The 22,870-nt window shown below is 45.3% G+C and overlaps 1 pseudogene; it reads left to right on the top strand.

Annotated features, from left to right (window-relative positions):
- Positions 1 to 4,685: 4,685 nt before the first annotated feature.
- Positions 4,686 to 21,973, top strand: LOC136460429 (laccase-20-like; annotated as a pseudogene).
- The last annotated feature ends 897 nt before the right edge of the window (positions 21,974 to 22,870 follow it).

Genomic DNA, 22,870 nt, shown 5'->3' with positions numbered 1-22,870 from the left:
TGAGTGCTTAGTGTCTAATGGAAGACGAGCACTCCTGGGTGGCATCAGATTAGGCGGTTCCGCCACAGGTTGTATCAGAGCGCAAATGAAGGAAATAAAGCTTCGAAAACCTCTTTCTAAATAAAATTTGGCAACAAATTCTTTTCAAAAAGTTAGGGCATTCAACTGCGAAAGCTATATAAGTAGCCCTACTACTTTGGTTATGTATCCAGGATAGATAGGCACTCTGTTGACTTAGGTTGGTTTAATCAATTTTTCTGTAGGTACACTGACCCCGACCATAGTCCGATAGTACCGACTAGCTGCAGGTAGAGAACGATGTGCCAAAAATCTAAGAATAGTTGCCCTATATGTTGGCAACAGTGAAAGAACGTATAGGATGTGCATTCATGCATATCCTTCTTATGCATTGTAGTAATCGTATTGCCTGTAGATACATCCTCCATAGGTGTCACGCGTGTCGTGTTGTGCACGACTGCCTCATTCCTGTTCCAAAGTTAGGTCTGCACTTGTGGCTTCATGCTCCACGTTCGCCCATGGTTCATGCCGGTCGTGACCCACATCTCCCCATACCCCTTTTCCACGCTCTTGTTGGACCCTTGCCATGAAGTCATACTAGTCAGTAATGGCATCGCCCGTCGCTCGCCTCGAACTCGTGGAATTTGGTCGATTCATTGTAGTGATCCCACACGGGAACCCTGGTGAACCACGCCAGGACCACTGCACGCCCTGCCTTTATAAGTAGATCTTAACTTAGCCATTGGTACCACCACTCAGCGCACTTTAGCTCGCTTAGCTTTTCCTATTAGCAAGCTTTTCGCTCAGCCTTCCTCACAACCACTGCCAGAAATGGCAGGAGCCTAGGTTAGTAGTTACTACCTGAACGTTGAGGGTTTTCCTAGAATCCTACATGCCACCCTGCAAAAGCTCAGAGTCAAAGATCGTCCTGAGTATGAGGGCCATGAGTATGAGGAGCATGGCATCGAGCGGTGTGAGGTTACAGTCTACATTGGGAAGAGTGAGGAGTTCCCCGACCCCACTGAAGCCTAGAGTGTGACCGCAACCGGGTTTAGCTTTCTCAACACCTACTAGACTGTGGTCCATAAAGCCTTGCGGTACCTCTGCCAGATCTATGAGGAGCCCATCGCCCATACCCCCATGAGGTTCTTTCCACCTTTGGACAAGAATCGGCGGACATGGAGGGCTCACATGGAGGCCTTGCAAGGGCAAGATGTGCAAGAAGATAGTCCTACCATGGTGCACTTGACCACGTACCTGCTTGCTCTGGATGAGCAATATGACTGGCAAGCCTTGGAACTGAGGCTCTACCTCCGGCGGGCAAAGGAAGCCAAGATCTTCACCCGGATGCTCTAGGTGCAACTTGCCGAAGCGCATGCCAGTGCTGCAGCTGCTGAGAGCTAGGAGACTACCATGTCAGAAGCTCTGAAGAAGGCTGAAGATCGGCATGTCCATCAGTTGCGGGAGGCCTATCTTGTCACTAGGGCCAAGCAGAGGACGCTGGCTGCTGAAAGGCAGGATGCCCCAATCTTGGAAGGGATCCCTATCCACCCACTAGAAAGAAGGAGAACCAGTGTTGAAATGCCGCCTGCACCTCCACCCTCGGAAGTGTCAGAAGTCAAGCCCTTGGTTCCTCTCAATCAGCCATTGCCAAGAGAATATGTAGATCCATAGCCAGGGTGGTAGAGGAATTTGTCGAGCCCAAGAAGGAAGATGCATGGTCCTGAGTAGATTAGTCGCCTTGGAATGTTGTACCCATAGTAGTAGTGTTTTTCGTCGCTGTCCTCCGGTATTGTACTCTTGCCATTGTATTCCGTCCGTAGTGTTGAGATCTTCAGCCGTAGGGAAGGTGAATGATGTGTCGTGAATGGGAGCCTAAATGCCTATACGTTGTACCCGTATAAGACCATCGGAATATGCATTTTAATTATTTCGCTGTGTTTATTGCGTTCATTTACTTTAAGTTTCGTTAGACGTGCTTAAAGTTTTTAAGGACGATATTAATTGGGTTACAAGAGAAGCTACCATTCAGATGATAGCAGACAAGATGTGATTGGATAATATTGGATATTGTATCGACTAATTGTGGATGTCCCAGCAGAGCACTTGAATCTCTTTAAATCAAATCTGCCATTGGATTTGAATTCCTTGTCTCGTGTTATGAAGGGAACCTTTGTTGTTTGAATTTTTCCCTTGCAATACTCCTCTTATTCTGTGGTCTATGACCCCACCGCCTTCATGGCTTGTAAGTTGGTAGTAGTTGCTTGGTTAATAGCTTATGGTGCCATGACGAAACTGAGGGCTCCCTGTGGAATAGCTACCACATATGACGCTGCTCGTCATGCACTGATATTGAGGTTGTTAACCAAGTTACACTGCCATACTACTTTTGCTACAAATAATTTCCTTGGAAATATTCAGGTGTTCAAATAGGAAATCCACAATAGGTTGATGACATGGTGTTCTCTCAAGGTAAACAAGAGGAGGTGGTTTTGGAGGAAGAAAGTATGACATGGTCTCAGTCTGCATGAAAGATGGATGTGGTCGAGTATAGGAAAGAAAAAGAATAGTAAGGGAAGTTAGCCTTGGATAGTCGGGAGTAATTGTAAAAGCCTGAGTGGATGTCATGTCCTAAGCCCTGTGTTTAGTTGACCACGCTATGCATGCTGGGTCATTTCGCTGTGTGCCTTGCGAATGCTGTCTGTATCGGGTCCTTAGCTCCCCGTTCTCGTGTGGTCATGGCATCGTGTCGTACTCGCCGTCTTTGTGCACTGTGCGTTTCTCCTTTTCCCAGCATCCGGTCGGCTCTCGACTCTCACGCCTTGTCCCCATACCGGACCCCCTTTCCCTCTCCTTTCTTTCTTCTTTTGGGGACACGACCGCCCGCATGCCTTCCTCATCGAGTGCACCCTCTTATCTCCTCTCCTTTATTTCCCATCCACTCACTTGTGCAGGGAGAGCACCAGGGCCGTGTAATCCCCACTGCATGAACCGTTTGTGTATCTAATCCATGTCGTCTCCACTTCCAGAGTGTTGCGCCCCACCTCCATTCGCCACTATAAGATACCCTTGGTCCTTGCTCTTCTTCTTCATCCCCATTACTCTCGCATTCAGAGCAGAGCTATGAAATCTAGTCGACATTGTGAAGCTAGGTTCGTTAGTCTGAGGTGATGGTGTAATCTGAGGAGAAGAAAGGATCTGGTTCGTCGAAGAAGTTCAAGTTCCCTTTGATTGGTTTGATATTAGGGTTCCCAATGTTTTACTTCTCAGTCGGTTGTTTCTAGATCTGTTGGTGCTACACCATGTTTTGGATAATCATTATCCTGTTGTTTCTCCATTGTCCTCGTCTATCTCAACTTCTGGATTAAGTCTCGGTTGTACCAGGCTGCTCTTAACCATGTATCCCTAGATCTCCGTGTGGTTTAGCATTCGAAGTCATGAAATCTTTCGTGTAATCTCGGTCTACGAAATGTAATCGTGTTTCCCCTCTTTTGGTTTTTGCTTCGAATCTCGGGACGAGATTCTTTTTAAGGGAGGTTGGTTGTAACACCCCTGGTGTTACGATCTCATTTAGCACCACGATTTAGGCCTAAGTAAAATTTTTGAAAATGAGTTTCTCAGAATTTTGATTTAAAATGTACTTGATGCGGTTAGCGAAACCCGTGTGACTCAGTTTTGTGGACTCGAACCAACGCTAAGTTAAATTTCTCTGTGCGTAAAGATATTTAGTAAATGTCGGGCAACAAATCTAGCCAATAGATATGGAACGATTTGTTCTATTAGATTAAGCATGAAAAACAACCTTAGATAAAATAAAATCTATTAATAAATAAAATAATATATATATATATATTTACTCATGGGTTTATTTTGATAAGCACGAACTGACGAGAGAGAGCACAGCAGCTTCGTTTATTTTTCTGGCATACAACATACTCGTTGCATGGCATTTATTCACCGTCTCATTTTCGTCGTGGCTCTGCATTGCAAAGCCTCTCCTCAAATCGCACCTGAATTAGTTCTCTGCGCTGGGTGTCTAAAATAGGTGCAAGTGGTTCGGCCTCTGTCCTCGCCATGTCTTTTCACGTTATGTGCGCGCAGCTGATGGCCACGCTACGCCTTACCACTCTGCCTCTCTTATCCCATCGAGCTGATGACCTTGTCGTGCTGCTCTCACTGGCACTGTCCTGCGCACGCCTTGGCCGGCCACCCACGTGCGCTTGCTTCCTCGTCTCTCCATTTTCAGCTGTCGTGGTGGATGCGTCATTCCCAGCTCGCCCTGCCTTTGCTTCTTGAATACGCCTGTCTGTTGTCCTCATGCGTCTTAAGCCAAAGGTCGAGCTGCCACTACCGTGCCATCCCTGCTGCTCCATGGTGCTGCCCCCTCCTCTGCTTTGCCTCGCGCGAGCTCCTGCCTTGGCCGAGGCCACCGTCGCTGCGCCACTCACCCGCCAATCGCCGGTCCTCCCCGCGTGACCGCGCTTCCCTACCGCGGCACCAGCGCCCCTCTATTCCTCGCCACGTCGCGCGCCCTCACGCCGCAACAGTGGTCGGTCCCTTTCCCCTTCTTTGTGCGCGCACGCAAGGCCGCAGCGCTGCCCTCTATGCTCCACCGCAACTCTACGGCCGCGATCGCCCGCTCCTGCTACCGAGTCGGTCGCTGCCCCATGCCACAGCTCAACGACGTCCGTGTGCGGCTCCGCCTCGCCTTGCTTCTCCTCGCGCCATGCTGCCCCCAGCGGCCGCAGCACCTCACCGCCCCCACCGTGTATAGCGCCGGAGCCGTCGATGCCCACGCCGTCCTGGATCCAGCCGTGCCACCGAGCTCCGGAGCGCCATCGCCTTGGCCTACTGCTCGGCCACCGCAGCACCTTGCCACCACTACGCCTTGCCACCGGTGCTGAGAACCCGCGTCCTACAGCGCCTCTGTGGCCATGTCGTTGCCCTACCCTTCGTGCATGCGCGCGAGCGCACATGCCACGCGGCCGCACCAGACCTCCGGCTCCACGGCGTTGTTCCCTTCCATGCACCTCCTCCACGGTCCACACGTCGTGGCCATGCCGGTGCCCCGCCGATGCGCGTGTGGGCGCCGAGTCCACACATCTCCCAGCGCTGCTCCACCTCCGGCCACAGCCCCACTGCGTTGCCGCGCCTTGTCCGCCGGCAGGTTGCTCCTCTGCTCTGTGCGCTCTGCTCCTAGGAAGGAAGGTGAGATGGGTGAGAATCCAAGAAGAGATGTTATATGGGGTTCTTATTGTAAAATACGAGTCTCTCATAAATAGTACGTTTGTACCGTTAGTTGATTTAGAGAGAACTCAGGGGCCTCTTCGCAAATGTGCCGTCGCCGGACCACGTGGGCTAGATTGCTGGGTTGTGGCCTGCCTCGCGCCTGTGGGCTGTCCGCCTACCACCTGGGCTGCGCGCCCGCTCGGGGCTGCTGGGCCGCCTGCCGCGTTGGGCCTCCGCCTGCCCTGCTGGGCTGGCCGGTTGCCACCGCACCTGAGCCACCCGTGCCTGTGCGCGCCCACTAGCCAGGCTGCCTCGCCGCTGGACTAGGACGAAGGGCCGCTGGGCCGCTTGATGGCTGCTGGCCTTTAATTTCTAAAACAATTAGCCAATTTAGTCTCGGGAATGAAACTTGCAAAATCAATATAAATTTTGTAGGTGTCCAAAAATGATGAAACTGGTTTTGTTGAGTTTCTAAAATCATGATCTATCTAGTAGTGTATTTTGTTCACATGGACTCGGTATGTTTTTAGGGTTGCTCTAATTATTTAAAAAGTGTGTAATATTGTTAAAAGGAGAACTTGTAGGAATTTCTATGGTAAATTGGTAAGTGTCGGATCTAAAATTTCTACAGTAGGTTCCTAGCAATATTAAGTACTCATTGTAATTATTGTAGCTCCATGATAATTAGTTTGCTAGATAGATAATGATGTCCCATTTCGAATAAAGATTAAACTGATAGAACATGATAAAGAAACAACTTAGGTTTGTATAACTAAAACTTTGGTTGGGAGATAACGCCTGATTCGACAACATGGATACGTAGACTAGCGTGTTAGAACTATCTTGTTAGCTTGTGAGACATAATTAGATTTCTAAGCATTTCGGCTAGTCGTACGATTATTTACGTCTATGCATTTACATCAATGCATATCGGTATAGGTACGATGATGGATCAACGGATCAATTGAAGGATGATTGGGAATCCAAAGATAGTGTAATGGTATTCTCTCCAGGAGATGATGCAATGGGATTTCTATTCGGTTGACGGTGGATAATCTGAAGATGCAGATACTAACTTTTTAATATATATATCTAACCCAGGCAAGCCCCGGTGCATAACCCCTACTTTTCTGTAGTTTAAATTATATTTGTGCATTAAGTTTAAGGAGTTGAATGAAATCCACTTGCATATATATCTTTATCATATGAGTCTTACTAATATGATAGGATCGTGTAGATTGCTATGCTACAGGACTCCGGTAGAAGTCGAGTGATGGCTGTCACTCGCGGGAGATAGGAAATATATTATTGGATTATTATCCCTTGGGATATATAAAAATGGTGGAAAGGAAAATGGTGACCGGATAGGGATATAGTTTGGGTATTGGTGGGTGTAAAAGGTTGTGTCGCCGTGGATGTAGGGCATGGCTTGGTTACACTGCTTTCCCTATTTGTGTCGGTTAAGGACCGGTCATTGCATAAGGCATCGTGGGAAAGTCACAAATTTATTATCCTGAGCTAGATAGCCTTGCATATCCTTGGAGTCTTTTCTTTCCTCCTGTCGGGTAAGTCTTGCTGAGTACAATTGAGTACTCAGGGTTTTATTCCCCCTGTTGCAGGTGACAGGCAAATGCTGGAGCTGACCTTGTGTGTGGACTCCTCCTGGTGGGCTCAGAGAGGATTTCTTTTACGCTACGATCATAGTTTTATTTATAACTTTCACAAAATGCTTTTATAAATGAAAGTTTCATAATCTGTTGTCGTAGTTTATATATCAATACTTCATCATGTCATGATTTGATATTTATTTCCGTTGTAATTCCGATCACATGTTTATATTCTGTTGTTCAATTAAATTGTTTATAACTCTGATAATATGATTACATTTCGCTGTTGTAATAATAAGTATTATACTCTGATGTTGTATTAAAAGTGATGTAAGAAATGGTTAAGAATGATGTAAGCTTTATTCTCTCATTTGTGATCCTGATGGCAAAAATGTAGATTTTCGGGTTCTCCCCTGGGGTGTGCCCGACGGAACCGAGCGATTTAGTGTTCTCCCCTGAGTGCTTAGTGTCTAATGAAAGACGAGCACTCCTGGGAGGTATCAGATTAGGCGGTTCTGCCACATTGTCCACCTTGTTGGTGTAGGTGTTGGAGAGCTTGCTTGTTTCCTTTTTGTTTTTCTCTTTCTTCTTAGCTCCTCCCCCATTATTCACCTTGCACTCATAGTACTTGTGACCTTCCTTGTGGCATACGTAGCAAACCATAATTTGTCCTTCATCAAACTTCTTCGCTCCATTAATGGTGTTATCTTGATGAAGTTGGGCTTGCTCCGTTTTGCCTTTCACTTGAGTCAAATCCTTGGTGAGGCGAGCCACTTCTTGCTTGAGTTGCTCATTCTCCATTGTGACCTCTTGTGTGCATGTTTCTACAACAACTTTCTCAACACAAACTTGGTCGCACAAGGGTGAGTCTAAACATAAATTATTACAAGAAGTAGAGATCCTTTTTAGGCATGTCAAAAATTGAACCTTTCTTTTTAGGTGCCTCGGTGGGGGTTGTACCGATGGCTTCAAGATTTGCAACTTTATTAGTTAGCTCATCACAATGTTTGCACATGGTTTTCATTTTAGCGAGCAAACTTTTATAATCATCTTGTGAGCTAGCTAACTTTTCCTTTAATTTTTCATTTTTCTTTACAAGTTGCTCATCATTGATTGTGCAATTATTTGTGTTTGCACTAGTCTCAAGTTGCTCAATTTTAGTAGATAGCTCCATATTAAGATTGGCAAAAGTTTCATATTTGTAGGGAACCATGACGCCTAAGAGGGGGGTGAATTAGGCAACTTAAAAATCTACTTCTAAATTATGGCCTCTTTTACCAACCTTAGCAAAACCTATGCAAAAGATAAACTATCTAAATGTGCAATTATGGTTTTGCTACTGTGTTGCTATCTCTACCACAAAAGGAGTAATACAATCAATATAAATGCGGAAGCTAAAGAGCAAGGTAGAGATATGCAAACTCCCATCGATGACTCCGGTATTTTTACTGAGGTATCGAGAAGCACGCAAGCTTCCCCCTAGTCCTCGTTGGAGCCCCTCGCAAGGAATCCCTCGCAAGGGCCAAGCTCCCGGTTGGGTAACTCCAAGGATAGCCTCGGTCCTTCCCCACATGCAAGTGGGTCTCCGACGTGCCTTCTGGCAAGCCTCTCCCAGATGCTCCCCGCCGTCTTCACTATAAAGCTTCCGGCTAAAACGCCACGGGCCTTGTTCCCTCTAGTACACGGTGGCGGCCACACCACAACCGTGGTTAGTGTGATCACGCAAGACTACAAGCCCCTCCGATGTACAATAATGGTGCGCGCCAGCACCGAGTGGTAAGAGGTATGCAAACCTCACTAAACACTAGGCCAAAACCTAGAGCTAGCGCATAAGTGGTGGTCTAATCAACCTAAGCACTTCGCAAAGCACCTATGCTAATCACCTAAAGAATCACTAAGCACTATGCAAGTGGAGATCACTAAAACGGTGTATCAACACCCTTGATATGTTTCCTCAGCTCCACTGCCTTCAAATGGCCGGTTGGGGTGTATTTATAAGCCCCACTGAGAAAGTAGCCGTTGAGGACGAAATCCTGCTTTTCTGCTACAGACCGGATGCTGATCACGTCCTGACCGGACGTGTCCGGTCACAATTTTGCCGCTCTGGAACCTTTCTATACTCGATCGGACGCTGCAGTTCTACGTCCGATCGATTTAACGCCAGCGTTCGGTCACTGCTGCTGACGTTTGCTATTGTTGAGCCTCTTGATTGGAGCGTCCGGTCACTTTCCGCCAGCGTCCGGTCCAGCATCCGGTCACTTCAATAAGCTCGTTTCTTCGCGATCTTGCATATGGCTTGGTTCCTATCTTCGTGCTTGGACTTTGCTTGATATTTTGGGTCTTCTCTTATGCTCCTAGGGTCTTGCTTATGGTGTTGATCATCGGATCATCACGTCGCCTTCGTCCAAGTCATGTCTTGCACCCTATTGAACTACAAAACAATCACTTGCAAATTCATTAGTCCAACTTGGTTGTGTTTGTCATCAAACACCAAAATCCAAAGTAAATGGGCCTAGGATCTATTTTCCTTACAATCTCTCCCTTTTTGGTGATTGATGACAACACGACCAAAGCAAGCAAATAATAGAATTTTGAAATTTGAAAACTACCTACTTGCTAGGATGTAATGCAAGGGGCAAGGTTATATGATGCTAAAAGATACTACTTGTAAAACTAAATGATACCACATGAAAACTTATCTTGCCCTTGCAAATGTCCTCATGTGGCATTATGGATTTAAGCCTTGCTTCCTACAAATTTTCCATTACATAGACTAATCCATAATCCACTATCCTCCCTTTCTTGGACCTATTACCACTTGTAGACCATTACCACTTGTAAATTATTATGATCTAGCTTTTGGTTCTACAAAATAATGCTTGCTTTTGGTCCTCTAAATTCTCCCCCTTTGGAATCAAACACCAAAAAAGGAAGACATTAGTAGCACAAGGGAGGGTCAAGCTTTGTGATCCTTTGTGTGTAGAGTGGAATAGGTCACAAAATTTGACTCTCACATTATATAGATTAAGCTCCCCCTAAATATATACATACATATGGTAGAAGGCAAAGCATATGCATAATTGGCAAATTATTGCTCAAGGGAATTTAATCTATATAATGCATGGAGAAAGCATATAAATATAAAAAAGAAATCAACATGATGATATTGGTTTAGAAATACCACATGTGGAAACCAACTTGATTTCTACCACTTGCAATAGGTGGTGGATATTTGAAGTATGATGCTTAATTCCGGGGACTCCATTTTCCTTGCAATGAGACTACTACACACATGATAAGCTTGAAAAGGTGTTAGTCTCAAAGCATCCAACTTGTAGAGTAACCTTCCCCTAAATTTGTGCACACAAGTATGGAATACTTGTAGGAAACATGCACATTGATTTTAGAATAAAAAATACCACTTGAAAGATGACATCACATGAATGTGAGAGTCATTTTCGAAGGCGATATTTGGGAGAAATTATCTACAATTTAGATTTTGGCACATATTAGATGAACAATCTAAAGACAAGCTATGTGTCGTGCTCCTAAACAATTTTAAACCATATAGAATTGCTCCAAGGAATATGAATGAAACCAAGCAAGCCTACCATAAGATATACCTAGTGTATGAATGACAAAAAATATAAGCATGCAAATGCAAACCTAGGCATGAAGAGTAACTAGATGCTTAAAGATGCCACTAGTTAGGAAAATAAATCTAGTAACACTTAAAGAAAATTGAATCTAGTTACCTAACATGGGAAGGGGAATTTGGGTCCATAGTATTCACTAACCCACTTGGCAATGATTTTGTCCATCATGATGCATCCCATGAAATGCATCCATACTTTGCCAAGTCTCCAAATTCCCTGAAGTCCATAGGACTTCTCACTTCTCTTTCGGGATCCAAACCTTCTTGGTGCTCTTCATGTTGGAAATGATTTCCTTTGGCACCCAAAAGCATTTGACCCCATTGTTGGCTTGCTTGTTCATCTTGATGGCCACCACCCTGTCATTTTTCTTCTTTTTAATAAGTATGGTGTGGAGGCCTTCTTGTCCACTTTATTGGTGTAGGTGTTGGAGAGCTTGTTTGTTTGCTTCTTCTCTTTCTTCTTTGCTCCTCCCCCTTCCTTCACCTTGCACTCATAGGACTTGTGACCTTCCTTGTGGCATATGTAGCAAACCATGGTTTGTCCTTCATCAAGCTTCTTCACTCCCTTGACGGTGTTATCTTGATGAAGTTGGGCTTGCTTCACCTTGCCTTTCACTTGAGTCAAGTCCTTGGTGAGGCGAGCTACTTCTTGCTTGAGTTGCTCATTCTCCTTTGCAACCTCTTGTGTGCATGTATCTACAACAACTTTCTCAACACAAACTTGGTTGCACAAGGACGAGTCTAAATATAAATGATTACAAGAAGAAAATGCATCCTTTTTAGACATGTTAAAGATATAAATTTTCTTTTTAGATGCCTTGGTGGGGGTTGTATTAACGGCTTCAAGATTAACAACTTTATTGGTTAGCTCATCACAATGTTTGCACATGGTTTCTATTTTAGCAAGCAAACTTTTATAAGCATCTTGTGAGCTAGCTAACTTTTCTTTTAATTTTTCATTTTTCTTTACAAGTTGCTCATCATTGATTGTGCATGCATTTGTTGTTGCACTAGCCTCAAGTTGCTCAATTTTAGTAGATAGTTCAACAATGAGATTAGCAAAGTTCTCATATTGTTCAAGCAAAGTTTTGTATGCTTCTTGTGAACTATCTAGCTTTTCTTTTTAATTTTTCAAGCTTCTTTTGTTGACTAGTGCAAACTTTAGCATAATTAAGATTTTGTTGCACAATTTCATCATAAGAAGGCATTTCATCATCACTATCACTCTCACTCTCACTAGAGGACGAGCTTTCGTTACCTCATGCCATAAGGCACATACGAGAAGAGCTTGATGATGAGTGCTTGCGCCCTTGCCTCTTGTGATGGTGTTCTTCTTCACTTGAAGAATCATCTCATGACCTTATTGATGTGAGGGCTTGGTTCTTGCATGCCTTCTTCTTTGTCTTGGGTGTGGGCTAGTTTGGACAAACTTCCACAAAGTGCCCCAACTCACTGCATCCATAGCATCCTCTCTTTCTTTGCTCATTTCTTTGATTGGTGAAAATGAGATCTTGGATTTGGATGGGCACACCCTTGACATTGAGCCTTTGGATCATCTTCTCCACCTTGTTGATTAGTTTGATTGATTCTTCATTAAGGTCGGAGGTGGAGGAGGAAGATTGATCATCTTCACTTGAATCTTCATCATCATCATCATCGTCCTCATCTTCTTCTTCATCTTCACTTGAGGAGCTTGAGCATGAGCTTGTCTCAACTTGCTTGCCCTTCATCTTCTTTTTCTCACTACATGCGAGAGCTTTGCCTTTGCTCGATGAAGAGTCTTTGTCTTGACCCATCTTACGTGATATTTCAAATGCCACTATCTTGCCAATGACTATACCCGGGGTCATGGTGCTCAAGTTCTCCATGTTGTAAAGGATGGTGACGATGCTTCCATATTTTTTTTGTGGTAGCATGGAGATGATCTTTCTCATGATGTCCGCATCATCTAGCTTTGTTAATCCTATTGAATGGAGCTCATTGATAATTAGATTCAAACGAGAATACATATCACGAATAATCTCATTATCATTGATTGTAAAGGAATCATAATTTTGTTTAGCTAGACAATGTTTTTGCTCACGGATATTAGATGTCCCGTCATGGAGCTCTTGAAGTTTTAACCAAATTTCATGTGCCGTATTTAAAGTGAACACTTGATTAAACACATCCATACTAAATGATTCAAACAAGCAATTTTTAGCTCTAGCATTGAAATGAATTTCCTTTTCTTCACTCTTTGTGGGTTTATCAGGATTCTTAATGGGTTTCATCCCATCATGAGTGACTCTCCAAACACCCAAATCAACCACCTTAAGGTGGCAAGCCATTCTAGCTTTATAATAGGGGAAGTTAGTGCCGTCAAAGTGCGGAGGCCTAGAGGTATCCACCCCAACCACTCTAAATAGTGTTGGCACAACGACGGTTAAGCCAAAGGTCCAAATTGAGCCAACCGGCTCTGATACCACTTGTAAGGGACTGTGACGCCTAAGAGGGGTGGTGAATTAGGCAACTTAAAATCTACTTCTAAATTATGGCCTCTTTTAATAACCTTAGCAAAACCTATGCAAAAGATAAACTATCTAAATATGCAACTACGATTTTACTAGTGTGTTGCTATCTTTACCGCAAAAGGAGTAATACAATCAATATAAATGCGGAAGCTAAAGAGCAGGGTAGAGATATGCAAACTCCTGTCGACAACTTCGGTATTTTTATCGAGGTATCAAGAAGCACGCAAGCTTCCCCCTAGTCCTCGTTTTAGCCCCTCACAAGGAATCCCTCGCAAGGGCCAAGCTCCCGGTCGGGTAACTCCATGGATAGCCTTGGCCCTTCTCCACGCGTAAGTGGGTCTCCGACGTGTCTTTCGGGAAGCCTCTCCCGGATGCTCCCCGCCATCTTCACTATCAAGCTTCCGGCTAAAATGCCACGGGCCTTGTTCCCTCCGGTAAACGGTGGCGGCCACACCACAACCGTGGTTGGTGTGATCTCGCAAGACTATAAGCCCCTCTGATGTACAACAATGGTGCATGCAAGCACCGAGTGGTAAGAGGTATGCAAACCTCACTAAACACTAGGCCTAAACCTAGAGCAAGCGCATAAGCGGTGGTCTAATCAACCTAAGCACTTTGCAAAGCACCTATGCTAATCACCTAATGAATCACTAAGCACTATGCAAGTGAAGATCACTAAAATGGTGTATCGACACCCTTGATATGTTTCCTCAGCTCCACTGCCTTCAAATGGCCGGTTAGGGGGGTGTATTTATAAGCCCCACTGAGAAAGTAGCCGTTGAGGACGAAATCCTACTTTTCTGCTACTGACCGGACGCTGATCATGTCTTGACCAGATGCGTCTGGTCGTCCCAACAGTTAGAGCCGTGATCAACTGATCGGACGCTTCCAGCGTCCGGTCACATGCCACCGGACGTGTCCGGTTGTAATTTCGCCGCTCTAGAACCTTTCTGTACTCGATCGGACGTTGTAGTTCTACATCCGGTCGATTTGCCGCCAGCGTTCGGTCTAGCATTCGATCGCTGCTGCTGACGCCTGATGTTGCCGAGCCTCTTGATCGGAGCATCCGGTCACTTTCTGCCAGCGTCCGGTCACTTCTGTGAGCTCGTTTCTTCGCGATCTTGCGTACGGCATGGTTCCTATCTTCATGCTTGGACTTTGCTTGATATTTTGGGTCTTCTCTTGTGCTCCTAGGGTCTTGCTTATGGTGTTGATCATCGGATCATCACATCGCCTTTGTCCAAGTCACGTCTTGCACCCTATTGAACTATAAAACAATCACTTGCAAATTCATTAGTCCAACTTGGTTGTGTTTGTCATCAAACACCAAAATCCAAAGTAAATGGGCCTAAGGTCCATTTTTCTTATAATATTGTTCAAGCAAAGTAGCATAAGCTTGTTGTGAGCTATCTAGTTTTTTTTAATTTTTCAAGCTTCTTTTGTAGACTAGTGCAAATTTTAGCAAAGTTAAGATTTTGTTGCACAATTTCATCATAATAAGGTAGCTCATCATCACTACCACTATCATTGTCACTATCACTAGGGATAGGCTTTTTGTTACCTCGTACCATAAGGCACACACATGAGGTGCTTGATGATGAGTGCTTATGCCCGCGCCTCTTGTGGTGGTCTTCTTCTTCACTTGAAGAATTGTCCCATGACCTTATTGATGTGAATGTTTTGTCCTTGCACGCGTTCTTCTTTGTCTTGGGTGTGGTTTGTTTGGACAAACTTCCACAAAGTGCCCCAACTCGCTGCATTCATAGCATCCATTCTTTCTTTGCTCATTTCTTTGATTGGTGAAGATGAAATCTTGAATTTAGATGGGCACACCCTTGACATTCAGTTTTTGGATCATCTTCTCCACCTTGTTGATAAGCTTGATAGATTCTTCATTAAGGTCGGAGGTGGAGGAGGAAGATTGATCATCATCACTTGATTCATCATCATCAGCAGCAGCTTCACTTTAGGAGCTTGAGCTTGAGCTTGTCTCAACTTGCTTGCCCTTCATCTTCTTTTTCTCACTACATGCGAGAGCTTTGCCTTTGCTTGATGATGAGGCTTCTTCTTGACTCATCTTCTATGACATTTCAAATGTCACTATCTTGCCAATGACTATGGCTGGGGTCATGGTGCTCAAGTCCTCCATGTTGTGAAGGATGGTGATGATGCTTTCATATTTCTTTTGTGGTAGCACAAAGATGATCTTCCTCATGATGTTTGCATCATCTAGCTTCGTTAATCCTATTGAATGGAGCTCATTGATAATTAGATTCAAACAAGAATACATATCACAAACAAGCTCATCATCATTCATTTTAAAGGAATCATAATTTTATTTAGCTAGACAATGTTTTTGCTCATGGACATTAGTTGTGCCGTCATGGAGCTCTTCGAGTTTTAACCAAATTTTATGTGCCGTATCTAAAGTGAACACTTGGTTAAACACATCCATGCTAAAAGATTCAAACAAGCAATTTTTAGCTCTAGCATTGAAAAAAAATTCTTTTTCTTTACTCTTTGTGGGTTTATCGGGATTCTTAATGGGTTTCATCCCATCATGAGTGACTCTCCAAAGACCCAAATCTACCGCCTCAAGGTGACAAGCCATTCTATATCTATAGTAGGGGAAGTTAGTGCCGTTAAAGTGCCGAAGCCTAGAGGTATCCATCTCAATCACTCTTAATAGCGTCGGCTCAACGGCAGTGAAGCCAAAGATCCAAATTGAGCCAACTAGCTTTGATACCACTTGTAAGGGACCGTGACGTCTAAGATGGGGGTGAATTAGGCAACTTAAAACTCTAACTCTAAACTATGGCCTCTTTTTCTAACCTTAACAAAACCTATGCAAAAAGATAAACTATCTAAATATGCAACTACGGTTTTGCTAGTGTGTTGCTATCTCTACCACAAAAAGGAGTTATGCAAACAATGTAAATACAGAAACTAAAGAGTAAGGTAGAGATATGCAAACTCCCATCGACAACTCTGGTATTTTTACCGAGGTATCGAGAAGCGCGCAAGCTTCCCCCTAGTACTCGTTGGAGCCCCTCGTAAGGAATCCCACGCAAGGGCCAAGCTCCCAGTCGGGTAACTCTGTGGATAGCCCTGGACCTTCCCCACGCATAAGTGGGTCTCCGGTGTGCCTTCCAGCAAGCCTCTCTCGAACCGCTCCTCGCCGTCTTCACTATGAAGCTTCCGGGCGAACTGTTGTGGGCCTTGTTCCCTTTGGTACATGGTGGCGGCCACACCACAAACGCGGTTGGTGTGGTCTCGTAAGACTACAAGCCCCTCCGATGTACAACAATGGTGTGCGCAAGCACCGAGTGGTAAGAGGTGTGCAAATCTCACTAAACACTAGGCCTAAACCTAGAGCAAGCGGATAAGCGGTCGTCTAATCAACCTAAGCACTTCGCAAAGCACCTACGCTAATCACCTAATGAATCACTGAGCACTATGCAAGTGGAGATCACTAAAATGATGTATCAACACCCTTGATATGTTTTCTCACTTCTCCACACTAAAATGGCCGGTTGGGGAATCTATTTATAAGCCCCATAGAGAAAGTAGCCATTGGGGGTAAAACCCAGCTTTCTGCTACTGATCGGACACTGCTGTCGTCCTGACCGGACGCGTCCGGTCGTCCTTACCGTTAGAGCGCGCGCATTGATCAGACTCTGGGCCGAGTCCGGTCTCACTCGATCGGACGTGTCCGGTCGCGCTGGTGTCGCTTTGGAACCTCTCTGGACTCGATCAGACACTATACTTTGTGCGTCCGGTCGTCCAGTGCCACTGCGTTCGGTCATGCTGAAAATATTGCCATGACGAAGAACAGTATCATCGGTACGTTCAGTCACTGCTTTGCTCAGCGTTCGGTCCTTATAGGGCTGTGTCCGGTTACCTCTGCCGAGCTTGTTTCTTCGCGATCTTGCGTCCGGCTTGGTTCCCATCTTCGTGCTTGGACTATGCTTGATATCTTGGGTCTTCTCTTGTGCTTCTAAGGTCTTGCTTATGGTGTTGATCGTGGGATCATCATGTCGCCTTCGTCCAAGTCACGTCTTGCACCCTATTGAACTACAAAATAATTACTTACAAATTCATTAGTCCAATTTGGTTGTGTTAGTCATCAAACACCAAAATCTAAAGTAAATGGGCCTATGGTCCATTTTCCTTACAATGCGCCTTTAGCGCAACATCTCATTGCTGCTTGGGAGAACGGAGGCTCGACGACACGGAGTTCGATGTCGCCGAGTGGTGGGGCGGGGGGATGGCAACGGGCGGGCGGATGTAGTGCCCGGGCGAGCAGCCTAGGCGCTAGGGAAAGGTGAGTAGCGAGAGGGCGGCTCGGTGGAAAGGTGAGCACTCGGTAAACTACGGTGGAGAGGGTGGAAGGCAGGTAGCGGCACTCTGGTGCAGTGTAGAGAGGTGATGGCAACCAGCCGGGCTGGTGGAGAGCACAGTGGCAGCGCGGCCATGGTGGACCACGCCGCGCCAGTGTGGGGAACTCACGGCGAGTGGAAATGACATTTCTAGGGACTGCTGAAGACGACAGCCGAATGAATAGTGTTGAGGCAAGCGTGGACATTCTAGTTGGGCTGTTCAGGCCATCGCGACCCACGGTAATGAGAGCCCTGGCTGTCCAGACTCCCTGTGGAGAGAATTTCAGTAATTACTTCCGATATGCATATGATAGCAGAAAATCATATAACAAAATTATGTATATATGAATCTTTTTATGGCAAACTTCTTCAGTTCCTTATTTTCATTTTAAAATTCCAAATTTTCTTTATTTGTATGAGAAAAAAATGAAATATTTTATTTCAACAAACAAGTAGTGGTAGAATTTTGAGCAAAGTATTGTAGGTATGTAGATATACTAAGCTATTCTAAGTATATGTTTTAGAGTTTATTACTTACTTTAAAACTGTTTGTAAGACTTATATTTCATAAATTATATATTTGTATGATGACATGCTACATTTAGGTTTGTTTGGTCAAGCCTCGGCCGGCTTTGGCTTTGGCTTCGGCTGTCGGCTCCTTCATGCACTAGAGCAATTTTAGGGCTAATTTGGTAGAGCTCCCACAGCAGCTTTCAGGCTAAATCTAGGAGAAGCTCTACCAAACAGTTTTTTTACTGAGAAGTGATTCTTTGCTGATTCTGTGGAGTGATTCTCTGCAATAAACTAAGAGGCTGGGAGCTTAAAAAAAAAAGTAGCTTTTCTGATTCACTCCACGCACAGATCAAATCACTTTATGCATAGAGACTATCCTAGAAAATCATAGAGAACCAATTTTAATCAGAGAATTACTTCTCACAGAGAATCAGTTTCTGCAGAAAATCTAGAGAAAAGAAGAGCTCTGCCAAATTGGTCCTTATTTTTCTCTTAAAAGGATCCAGTAAATCTACTATTTTGTTTTACTGGTTCCGACTACTCCGCGTAATGTAGCAAGGAGCTAAAGATGTTTTGTGGAGGTCTTAAACGAGACTTTGTATTATTAAAAATATATATTGAATCGGATAGTGGTAGCTAGAGCCTAGAGGCCAACGCAACAGAGAATATCAAGATTTTCATACGTCTTTCGGGAGCATGCATGACGGCGACGCAGCTTCTGACCGAATCTAATTTGGCCTCTGACTAATCTTTGCCTTCTCTTGGAGTCTTCTCTTACACGACTCTACGACGAGCTAGTAGTAACTAAACCAGGCGTCGTAGTCCACCTTCTTGCATTGCGTCTATATAAGGCCTTGGGTTTGTGTTGGTGAACTAAAGCAAAACGTTGGCATAAGCACGCTGCTGGAGAAGACGTATGGTACGTTACCAGCCATAGAGGAAACTAACACTACTCCTACCAATTGAAAAGCAGCAAGATGAGCAAGATGCTTCCCTCCTTTTCTTCTACGCCACCGTGGCCCTGCTCGGAGCTGCAGGCAGCCAATCCGCGGTGGTGGAGCACACCTTTGTTGTGAGTAGAAATGCACGCCTTCTGCTCCGGCAACCGAGATGTGTTTTTCATTTTTCAAAATTAATATCTAAATAATGAAAATCCGGAACCACTCTTGAGTACCTTTTGCATGCGCACCTCTCTACATAATTTCTCTTATTCCATTTTCATTGTTATTGTGCCATGTGGAGAAAACGGAGCAATTTGCATTTGTTTCTTTGCACAGGCTACTATGAATTGGCAAAACAAATTAGCTAATAAATTTTTCAGGTGCAAATAGTACTAAAACATTTTGAAAACATATGCTATGGTTTCTACTTCTTGGCGTTGATATACGTACACTTGTGTTGTATCCAATCAAGATACTGTATTACTTTAGCATGGTTCAATAAAAGAGTTGTGCGCATCTTTTCAACTGAAAACCTGATAGATTTGTTTGTTTTTTACCTGATGAAAAGATCATAACCCGGTGCAACTGCTTAATTACAGGTAAAGCAAGTGTATATGCGACACCTTTGCAATGATACGCTGGCCACCGTGGTCAACGGCCAGTTTCCAGGACCACCGGTAGAGGCTACGTACGGAAGGGGACAGGGTGATTGTACACCTCGTCAACGAGCTACCCTTTGAAATAACAATTCACTGGTACGTGTATATCCCCAATATTCTAATTAACCTCCTCTAAAAAAATATTGTAACGTTACTTCGTATCATCAATTTGGAATGGTAAAACAACTGATTTCAGGTATGATGTGCTTCATTCTAATCTAATTGACCAAACATATATATCCTCCTATGATGATACAGGCATGGCGTAAAGCAGCGACTAACGTGTTGCAGCCTGTTCGTTTCGGCTTATTCGCTCGTATCTGGCTTATAATCCACGGCTTGAGCAGTGTTTTTCTCTCACACCAAATCAGCCAGCAGTACTTTCAACTATGGCTTATAAGCCAATTTAGCCGAAACGAACAGGCTGTTGGGCGGATGGCGCCGGAATGGTAACACAGTGCCCAATCCAGCCTAACTCCACATTCACCTACCGGTTCAAGGTGGACGGCCAGGAGGGTACGCTGTGGTGGCACTCTCACGTCTCCATCCTCCGGGCAACCCTGCACGGCATCATCATCATCCGCCCAAAGTCCGGCTCCTACCCATTCAAGAATCAGCCTCACATGGATGTTCCTGTCATCATAAGTACGTAATTAATTAGCCCTCTTATCTCTTTTTATTTGTCGTTACGTGTGCGTGCCGGTCATGTTTGTAGAAAAATATTAGCAATATTTATATCCCTAAATAAATTTATTATGAAAATAGATTCAACAATCTATCTAATAATGCTAATTATTTACCATAAATATTATTCTTTTTTGTATAAATTTGGTTAAAATGAAGTATGTTTCGCTGCTCGGAAATGAGAACGACAGTTAAAAATGGACGTTGGGAGTACGTCTCTAGCAAGATGCATGCATCGTTATCAAGCCCAATACATCCATATATATCTCCACTCCAGATGTATCTAGCTTAGATTAATTGCTTGTTCGATCGAACTTGCTTGCAGGTGAATGGTGGCAGAGAGATTTGATGAAAGTGGACAGTAACTTCTCCAATGGGGGCAATTTCGATGATAACCCCGCTGGGGCCACCATCAATGGAAAACTTGGTGATCAATACAACTGCTCCGGTATACATACATACATACATACATACATACATACATACATACATACATACATACATACATACATACATACATACATACATATATATACTTTCGCAGTCGAGAAGTCCTCATGAAAATTAATTTGCCAGACATGCATAATAACGTCTGCATGCCTTGTTCTGCTGCAGGCGTCGTAGAAGACAACTTCGTTCTGAACGTGGAGCGTGGCAAGACGTACCACCTCCGGCTAGTGAACGGGGCGCTCTTCTCCGAGTACTACTTCAAGGTCGCCGGCCACAAGTTCACGGTGGTCGGCGCTGACGCCAACTACATCACGTCATACACCACCGACGTGGTCGCCATCGCGCCCGGCGAGACGTTCGACGTCCTCATGGTCGCCGACGCGCCGCCCTGCCGCTACTACATGGCCACCCTGGCCAACCAGCCGCCGCTCCCGGACCCCCAGATCCCGGTGTTCGTGTCCAGAGGCATAGTGCAGTACACGGACATCCCCCGCGCCGACGCGGACAGGTGCAGAGACCAGCCGCCCCAGATGCCGGAGATGCCCAACCAGCACGACACGATGACGACGTTCTACTTCCACGGCAACCTGTCCGGCCTGCCCACCCACCCGCTGCTGCCGCAGCTCCGGGGCCGCGTCGACGAGCACCTCTTCATCTCGCTCGGCAAGGGCACCATCTGCCGGCAGGACAAGCCGTCCTGCAAGAGGGGAGGCAGCGACGAGGCCATCGAGGTGGCCTACATGAACAACGTCTCCTTCCGCCTCCCCGAGAAGATGTCGCTGCTGGAGGCGCGGCAGTACGGCGCCAACGATATGGCGGTGCAGGAGCTGCCGACCAGGCCGCCGAGCGTGTTCAACTTCACCGACCCGGCGCTGATCCCGGTCGGCCCCGGCGTGCCGCTGGAGAAGCTGGAGGCCACGCGGAAGGCCACGACAGTGCGGCGGTTCAAGCACAACGCCACGGTGGAGGTGGTGTTCCAGAGCACGGCTACGATGCAGAGCGACTCCAACCCGATGCACCTCCACGGCCACGACTTCTTCGTGCTCGCGCAGGGCCACGGCAACTACGACCCGGCCAAGCACGTGAGGACCTACAACCTGGTGGACCCGCTGCTCAAGAACACGGTGCAGGTGCCGAGGCTTGGATGGGCCGTCGTCCGGTTCGTCGCCGACAACCCGGGGGCGTGGTTCATGCATTGCCACTTCGAGTTCCACATCGCCATGGGCATGGCCACGGTGTTTGAGGTGGCCAACGGAGCCACGCCGGAAGACACTCTGCCCCCGCCGCCGTCAGATCTTCCAAAGTGCATACACAAGAAGGAATAAGAAAATACAGGAAGTGAAATACAGTATTATTATGATTATATTCGAGGAAGTTTGCAGAAGATGGACATTATATATTTATATCTGAAAAGAAGATCACGCCACGGTTGGTTGAGGCATCTTGCATTGGAGAAATGCTATTGTATTAATCACCTTATTTTTTAGTAATTCTTGTAACGACACACAAGGCAGTCTAATTTTGAATAAATTGATTATTGTATTATGTTCTTATTTCTAATAAACACGTGAAATATAAGAGTTGTGTGTTTACATCTATGATCACTAGTACAGAAATAATTTTTCACTGGCGGTTAATAAAGAGAAGGCACTACTATCCTCGCAAAAAGAGGGAGAGAAAGCGCCACTAGTGTAAAATCTATGAGCCCGGGCTAAGAACCGCCAGTGTAAACAGCTTTACAATAGCCATGGTTGGTTTAAGTGAACCGCCAGTGCATTTGTTTTACGCTGGCAGTTCACTTAATGAACCGCATGTGTAGCATCCACTGAAGTATTGCTCTCACCTACCACCGTATCTCCACCGCTCCTCTCACCTACCGCTGCTGTTCGTGGCTATAAAATCGGCATGCGCGCGCGGAAGCCTGAGCTATCCACGACGCGGCTCGTGTTTGCGGAAGCCTGAGCTCTCCACTGTTTTCTTGATTTTGTGTTCGGCCACTACCCACTATAGATAGAATCCACATATATATCTATGGGAGAAAGCTCTTCACATATAGATTTTATTATGTAGTCAAAATGATGCACACGAGAGGTACTAGAAAAATGTTTTTGAAGAGTTTCGAAATGACTTGGTGATTTTATTCGAGCTCTGCAAGACATACACGTGGTATAAGTTCAAGGGTGGAAAATACAATTTAAAACAAAAAGGAAAAAAAGATGTCC

The sequence above is a fragment of the Miscanthus floridulus genome, chromosome 6 (genome assembly GCF_019320115.1).
Source record: "Miscanthus floridulus cultivar M001 chromosome 6, ASM1932011v1, whole genome shotgun sequence".
NCBI classification, from domain to species: domain Eukaryota; kingdom Viridiplantae; phylum Streptophyta; class Magnoliopsida; order Poales; family Poaceae; genus Miscanthus; species Miscanthus floridulus.
This window is presented reverse-complemented; position numbering and strand designations above follow the sequence as displayed.